This window comes from Propithecus coquereli, unplaced genomic scaffold (assembly GCF_000956105.1).
Source record: "Propithecus coquereli isolate 6110/MARCELLA unplaced genomic scaffold, Pcoq_1.0 Scaffold71, whole genome shotgun sequence".
Taxonomy (NCBI): Eukaryota; Metazoa; Chordata; class Mammalia; order Primates; family Indriidae; genus Propithecus; species Propithecus coquereli.
Window position 1 is genome coordinate 8,925,993 of NW_012153174.1, and position 9,167 is coordinate 8,935,159.

A 9,167-nucleotide genomic window follows, 5' to 3' on the forward strand; every position below is an offset into this window, starting at 1 on the left:
AATATTCTACTAAGTGAGGCATACCAAAAATGGAAAGACAAGCACCACATGTACTCACCATCAAATTGGTATTAACTGATCAACACATAAGTGCACATATAAGAATAACATCTATTGGATGTCGAGCAGCAGGGAGGGAGGAGGAGGGAGGAGGGCATGGGTATATGCATACGCAAAGAGTGCACACCATCGGGGGATGGACACGCTTGAAGCTTGGACTTGGGGGGTAAGGGGGGCAGGGCAACATATGTAACCTAAACATCTGTACCCCCATAATATGCTGAAATAAAAAAAAATTATAGCTTTAATATCAGTTTAGACTGGTGTTGATGTTTCTGAAAGTTATTATTATTTTAAGTAGTTGAATTTTACATAAGATTTTAAATTAAACATACCGTAACCATATATAGTTATTAAGCACTTTAGAATTGTCTCACACACACACACACACACACACACACACACACACACACAAATAAGTATGAGGATGGATGGATAGATAGACAGATAGCTAATCCTGAAAAAATGTAAGAAATCTCTCTGGAAAGTAATGTTAAAGTGAACTGATAAAATTATTAAAAAATTGAAAGGATTCCTGAATGCTATTCCAGAGTTTATACAGAATTAGGATGATAGAAATAAATAAAAAGAAAATATATCTTTTGGTTAATTCTAGGAAATTTCTTCTGATTTATAAGAAGACACTTTGGCGCTCGCTGTCTTTAAGAAGTACCTCGCAAGTAGGTCTCAACGTAAGGGTGTTATTTTAGTTAAAATATCTCCTGCCTGCCTCTGTTGCCTATTGGTAGACAGTAGCGAAGGCCCAATGTTAGGGAGGTGTCATCAATCCAGATGTCTTGAGATGCAGTGTGACCATTCTAATCTGACAATATGAAATATTATTTGACTTCAAGTGGATGTCTGTGTTAAGTGCAACAAGATTTGACAATTTACGCTCAGGTTCTTTGAAATCGTATGTTGGGGTTCCATTAATTTTTTTGGAGATATGATTTTGATAGCAGGTTTCAAGTTATTGACCCCATATCCTCTACAGATAAAACCACCACTGCCAGTCTATCAATTCTCACTAGAGTAAAACGTTCTTGAGCTGGAATGTAGGCCTACACCATACGTAAAATTTGGGGACGTAGGAAACAAAAATGCAGAATTGCATTTGGCTACTAAAGAATGGCGATAGCTAAAATTATTTCCAAGAGTGAAAGTCAGGTTAAATGGAATAGAGCTCAATAAAGAGTCGTAATTTTTCCAAGCTCCGTATGAAATCTTCTGACTTAATACATCAAAGCCAAGCTGACGGTCTTTATACCTAACGATATCTCCTTGTGTATCTTCTGTCTCAGATAATGACAACATCATTTATCAGCTCAAGCAAGTAGCAAGTTATCCTTGATATCTTCCTTCGGATCTGATCCGACACCAAGTCCTTTCAATTTTATTTTAATGCTTCTGGCATCTATCTACCTATTTTCTTTCCCACTAGCACTACCTGAATTCAAACTTGCATCATTTCTCCCCTGGGATGTCACCATGACCTTTTAAGTGATCTACCAACACCATTTTTATCTCTCTTCAATATAATGTCCTCTACAAAGTGGCCATACTCGTCTTTACAATTTATAATCTGATAATACTCCCCCAAGAATGTGCACTCACATTCACACTCACACTTTCACATTCGCACAAGCTGCAATTGCTCCTGTTACACTCAGGGTAAAGTCACAGCTCTTGCCGGCCTGCCACGGGCCAGCCCTGCTCATCTCAGGCATCTGTGCCGTGTCCTGCTCCCCGCAGCTTCCTGTGTTCCAGCTACATCAGCCTTTTCTCAGGCTCTCCTGTACATCATCTTCCCAGTTGCCACAGGGTCTTTCCTTACCCTCAGCTTGGGATCTCCTCACTTAATGTCTACTCAGCATTTAAATCTTAGCTCAAAAGTTACTTCCTCAGATAAACTTTCTCAGATCTCCTTGATTCAATTAGATTTTCCATTATCAGCTCTGCTAGCCCGTGTCTCTCTCCTTCCTGGCACTGCTCATAGTTATAATTTTACACCTGTCTGTGTAGTTATTTGGTTAACACAGATTTTATCCACCACACTGTAAACTACTTGAGGGCAAGAACCAAGAATCACGTCTGCTTTGCTCATCACTGTGCCCAGTCTCTGCCTAGCAACAAATATTTGTCAAGTGAATGGTGATGGCTCATTAGCCAGGACTGACCCTGCCCTTGAGCAGCATTACTTTTCAGTAAGAAGGAGAAAACACTAAATCAATAAAGGAATAAAGAAAATATGTTCCAATAGTGATACATGCTGGAAAGGATATAAAGCAAGGTGTTTTGTTGGAGAATGACTGAGATAGGACAGAAGGAGAGGGAGGGCTGCTTTGGATGGCGTCGTTAGGAAAAGACTCAGTGAGAAGTTGGCTGTGGGGCCGAGTTCTGAAAGAGGAAAAGTGGCCAGTTTTGTGAAAAGTACTCTGGACATAAATAACACCCAGTGCAATTTACCACACTGGACATAGTGTACCGGTCTCTCGTTAGCTGTTGTCACGAGGCAGCTGTTTCGGAAGAACTTGGCACTTTCCACGTAGACATCAAATTGTTGACAGCCTCTGTTCCTGACTAAATTCAGACTGAGGAATATGGGGTTTGGGGGTTATGCCCGCTCTCCTTAAAGTCCCTCAAAGTGATTATGCATCATTCAAAGTCACACTGCACCGCACATGCATGCACGGTAACAGGTCACCTCTCACAGTCGGTACGGGGACTCTGAGTTCTGGTGGGCATGGTCTCACCGTGGTCTCCAGGCCCTGAAATAATTTTCCAAACTAGCATGGTAGGTTTTACTCTATCATTTTCTTCCCACCTCTCATATCAAACAATAAAATACATTGCTATTATTTAAAAAAGTCTTCTCTAGTTTCTTTTTGACAAATTATTTTCCTAGAACTATTTTATGTAAAAAAAAAAACTTGAAAAAGGAGTGCTACACTATCATGTCCTCACTTAGAGTTGAGAAGAACATATTTCCATTTTGGTGTCTGAAAAATTTTCCCTCATGATAGTCTGATTATTTGGTCCTCAAAAGGACCAATAAAAGCAGACGATGTGTTTCCAATACATCTTCAAACAACTTTTATCCAACCTTTAAACACATTTTAATTAAATTCATTATAATCGAATATTTATTTCACTTATGCAGAAAAAAAGAATGTATGTTTTCATAGTTTTATCTAACTGGGTTAAATGTAAAAGTTTTACTGCATCATTTTTAATCAGGTATATTGGAGTTTGTTTGCCTCCAAATTACAAACCTCAAATATATTAAATCCTTTACATTCTAGTAATTATTTGATTAACAGTCAACTGGAATATAAGCTTCACAAATATTTTATCCCTTCCACATGCCCAGCAGAGGTTTTCAAGTTAATGAACGAACAGTTACTGGAACTGTGAATTGTATGTCAACTCACCACAAAGGTTAGGGTTGAAATTCCTTTGCAAAGAAGAGTGACTAGCATTTTATTTTCACATAAACTACCTTTGAAAATATTTGTGCAATCTTAACAAGCACATTTAGGTAGCTACTTATCTTCAAATTTCAAGCTAAATTTCGCCATGAAAAGAGAAGACAGGGAAAACTCATAAAGTAAACTGCTCATTTTACTTCGTTCTTTTTCACCCTAGGTGGATTTCGCATATCTGTTTATTTTCTGTCACTGCTGATACTGCTTAGCATTCTGGAAGGAGACTACATTGTTTTCTCTCTATTGTGTAGAAAACATCCTTCTGCCTAGATAGGTTTGGCTGCTGCTCAGTGTGGTCTCTGAGCGAGGAGCACTTTTGAGCCTGTTTGACAGTGAATGTAAGATGGCAGTTGGTCCTGAATTCGGTACTCCGCAGCAGCAGGAATCCCAAACTGAAAGCAAAATTGGCTTCCTTTAGAGCAGCAGAGTAGGGCTGGAATAAGAAGTTGGGGATCTGTGGAGATGCACTTAGTGCTCCTACACATATTTAAAAGTTTAGACAATCTCTAACTGGTCAGTTAATTCCAAATCAACTAACGAGTATTTTCTTTCTGAAAACCACCTTTTTAACACTGTTCCATACTCTTCCTCCTTTGCAAATAAATAATAAGTTTTAGAGAATCAAATCTCTCTCCAGCCCCTTTTTCTAATTAGTTATTCTCAGCATTTGGTGACGTGTACCTCAGGTTCCTTCAAATGGCAATAACGACTTCTCCAATGCTAAATAGTTAGAAAGATGCTAAACCAGAGAGAAGGGCTAGAAGTACATCACAACAGGAGGAAACTCTGTAAGAGGCTCGGTTGCTGTGTAACGAAGTAGGAATTTATTTTAGCTAAGCTGCAGCCCTGCAATTCGCACAATTTGGTGTGCCTAAGAATCATGTGGGGAGTTTGATAAAACGCAGATACCAGGGCTCCGTGTCCAGAAATCCTGCAGCAGTAGTCCTGAATTGAGGCCCAGGAATCTTAGTCTTCAATGAGGGCTCCTGGAGATGTGTTTTTGACACGAAGGGAAATGCTTCGTTACCTTGCCTGTTGGCAAAACTGCAAGCATCCCTCCGTCCCTTGTGTCCATCCCTCCAGAAACATGCTGCTTCTGCCAAGTTGTGGTGGAAATTTTAGGAAATTTTGTGTGAAAAGCACAGTGGACCTGGGAAAGCAAGTGAGTGATTTTGGAAACAAAATTCTATAAAATAGAGAGGTGTTTCAATGGAGGAAGGGTTAGGACTTAAGCTTACATGAGCAATCAGCTTCACGGATGGCAGGAAGAGATGCAGTTTGAAAAGATTATAACGTTTTGTAGGTAGTTTCCTTTTACATCCTTACATGTTAATGATTACAAAAAGGTACTAATTTTAAATTAAAATGCTTTTTTTGTTTTTTTGTTTATAGTTCATTCATGACCTATGTTAGAGGTAAATGCCATCTAAAAGAATGATGATAATCTTTTAGTAATTTATCTCCAGTCACATAATATGTATATTATGTTTATGCTTATCTGGCAATAATACATATTTTTTCTGTCATGTGATGGAACTATAGCTATCAAAATAAATACATAAAATTGGCCTAAAAAAAACACTTTCAAAAATAGCAATACATGAATAAAATCATTCTAAATAAGGAGAATTTTTGGAGCAAAGAGATGTGTGTTGACTTTGCTAAGCTTCATCCCAGGGGGCTTTTGTTTTATCTATTCAGTTGTTAGGGGAACTTCTGAAAAATGGTATTGAAAAACTTTTGAGAAATTCCGCTAAAACCGCAAAACAATTAAGCAAAGTTATAAGCCTGTCACAAAACAAATGCCTGTAAAAACTACTGCTAATTGGCTATCTTTTGAATCCTGTTGCTAATTGGTTAACCACTTATGCTTGTATGCTATTGGATGTAAATAACCCAAAAAAGTATAAAACTAACCAAAAATAAGAAAGCGGTACTCAGAATTTGGAGACAAGTCTCCTCTGGGCCCGCCAGTGAATAAAACGCTGACTCTCCAACTCTCTGCGTGCCACTCGGTTATTCCCTTCGGGACCGGTCGCTGTAACACTTGCTGTAACACAGTGATGGTTTACGGCTATCTGCCATGTGCCAGGGACTGGCTGGATCTGGTCTCACCAGATCTCATTTTACAGGAATATAAAAAGAGAGAACATTCTACCTGTGACTCCAGGGCAGACAGATCATCACAACTGTTGTCCTGCAAAGAAAGCGCTGAGGGAATTAAAGTCTACTAAATGCCTGATAAAGAAGTTTACAGATTGTATAAAGTAGAAGGGAAGAGTAACTAGTACACTAAAGTTAAAAATTGCTGCTATGATTCTAAACTTTAAGAAAGTGCAACAATAGAAATATTTAAAGTAGCTTCAAAGAGAGAATAATGAAAATTTACATATTTGTTAATATTATTATTGCACATAGTATCATAATAGGTTTTGTATTTTAAGGAGGAGCAACCTTTTTAAAAAAAATTCAGATTGTTTTGTATTCTACAAAATAGTAAAATATCTAAACCCCACATGCCACACTCACACAAGGGCTTCTAAAAATGCAATAAAATTTAGCAACAGTTGTGGGAATTGACATGTAAAGCATTTACTTTTTATTTTGGAAAGTGTTCATACTAAGCTTTCAAATTAGTAACAATCCCCCTTACTTTGTTATTTCAATTACTTTAGTTGTTGCAGTGCATGCTATTCAAGGTTGTGTTGTGATCACAAGCTGAGTTCAGTCTCACTTTTAATAAAAGTTTTTAAATTATTGAAAACAAAAATTTTTGTAAGATTTCAAAGTACTTCATTAATACTAAGAATCATATAGACGAAAGGTCCTATTTTTATTAGCTTTAAAATTCTGTGCTGGCCTGGAGACCCCCAACTGCTTTCGGGGGCTCATGAGTTCTCTTTGCTAGGACAGGGATGGGGAGGATGAGAGAGCGTGTGTCTGTAGGTGAACAACGACACAGCACATGATCAGAGTGAAGTTTTCTCCTAACTGGCATGGACAACCAAGGACTGACTGGTTATTCTTAAACAAGGACTGTACTACTATATTGAGCTTATAACCCTACCCTAGGCACCTGGGCTGCATCACAGAGAAACAGGATTCTTGCCTGTAAGGAGCTTCTAAAAATTAAAAAGTGGGGCACAGTTTATAAAGCAGTCATACCTTTTTGTAAAACAATAATTTATTTAGAATAAGTACTATGTGTGCATAGAGCATACATTTCAAATGAAACGAAAGAGAATAGCTTAGATGGTTTAAGCATGGGAGTAATGAACCAGAGCTGCATTTCGGTAAGTCCACCTCCCTTGATTAGCATGGGTATGCCACCTCTGATACACTGGGTAAGCAGAGGCCTGAGTAGGTTATAAATCCTAATTCCGCCATAAGCTAAAGAAAAGGCCTTATAGTTCTTCTGGCTTAAAATGAATCACGATCCACAACAGTAAACATTAATCCTCATAGTAACAAAAAGCAGCTCTCTAAAATATCAAAAGAAGGGGGACTCCAGATCTGAATCTTACATGTAAACATAAGACAAAATGATATGAAATGGAGAGAGGAACGTGACCTCACTAACCCACTGGTCCTACACCTGGGAGCTTCTTCCTGCTCTCAGAGAGAAAGAGCATTCGAGCACTGGCCAGGGGTTACCTTCTCTCCAGTATTGATTCTCTTGCATGAAGAAAAATCTTTCAGGGATCGGGTGACTTCTTGGAACATAAAAGGAGGAAGCGAAGTTCCACAGCAGCACCGAGGGCCTTGCTGCGGATGCTACATAAGCCACGCAGTGTTCTTTCGCTGGGAATACATGACGACTTTTCCTGCCAGTGAGTATGCATTTACAGTGATTTTCTGAGAAAACAGAGATATATTGTTTTTGTAACTAATATTCTACTCCAGTGGTGTCTAGAGTGGGGTGTACTCGCAGATAAATCAAGGGGAAAAGAGAAGAAATTATTAGAACACCTATTTATGTTTATTTTATCTCATTCTTTTCAAATTTGTTTGAACATACATAATGAAACATACATAATTTATGTTTGAAAAATATACAAACACATGCGTGTTGTAAATACATGTATTAGTACAATAAAGCTTATAGTTAATTCCTAAGTACATTTAATTACTGGAAATGTGGGTTATTTTAAAGCTGAGTGGTCAAAAGAGTTTGGAGACCACTTCTCTAAACAACAGAACTAAGGCTGTGCTTTTTTTCTCACTCCTCCTTGTGAATTTCGTGAGCATATCACAAACTCAATGTAGCATATTGTGTCTTTCTGAAAAAGTAGAATTGTTATCTATCTTTGAAAGGTCTTATAACAATGTTTAATACACTGACTGCCACACTAGAAAAAAAATTTTTCCTTGGGACCACGGTGTTTTATTACGAAAGTAGAATAAAAACTTTGAAAACAAAACAATCCTTTCTATTTAATGAAAAACGAAACTTATTGACTTCTATTCATTTAATCCACATTTTTAGAATTAATTTGTCAATATTAATTGTAACAATAAGAACATCAACAAGTAAGATTTTTCACAAACTAACTGCGGGGTTTTGCCCATGTTTTGCTTCATGAGGCCTCAGGCTCAAACCAGCGAGAGTTAAATAAACTCACATGGCAGTTAATGTGTTAAATATTAGAAACATTCTGAAACGTTTTCAGGACAGAGTATAGTTCAGTATATAGACATCAGTTCTTTCTCAGAAACTGGAGGTAAGACAACAGGAAAGACCGCATACCAGCTATGTAAAAGAAAGTCCAATTGTATGCAGTGGTGTCTGGATCTTTCAATGGAATAAACTGGTTTTCAATGTTTAAAAAAAAAAAAGAGAGAATAGTTTAAAAAGCATGTCTCTCCCTTTGTTTTAATCCTCAAAATCCAATTCCTATTCTCTGAAGCAAGAAAAGGTTATAAGATTCTCATGCATACATGAAAGAATATTTTAGACCCTTTACAAAATTACAAGATAATTATGCATATAGACAGAGACATAGGTATTTTTTAATTGTAGCAAGCCTAACAAAATATACTGTGTTTTGTATTTTTGATTTAATAAATGTTAAGAACTTTCCATATTAATTCTAGTAAAGATGACTCATTGTTTTAATAGCTCCTTATTTTATTAATAATCTCCTATTAATAGATTTCTAGGGTTTTCCCCGAGGCCTTTACTATTACCAAAATGTTATTGCATGCATTTTATTTTATACACATAAAATAACTAGTCTGTAGGCTATAGACTTAGATGTGTCAATGCTGGATCAAAGGGTTAATTTTAAAGTTTAATAGGCATGACCCAAATTCTGTCTATAAAGTTGTTTCAATTTATACTCCCTGCAGTAATACATGCAAGAAGCTGTTACTCCCCATCCCAGCCACCACAACACAACGGTTAGGAAAAGCCATGAGAGCCCATTAGCTTCTACTGAAAACTTTATTATAAACAAGGATACACATTTGCTTTTCGTTTGCTTAAGGGGGATTCTTTCCTTTACTATGAACCTTCTGTTCTAGCCTTTGTAAGAGCATTTTATATTTTAAGGATATAAGTCTTTATCTGTCATATGTTGTCCCGACCCGCGGGGTAGTCAACGTGGACCCTGGAGGAGGGAG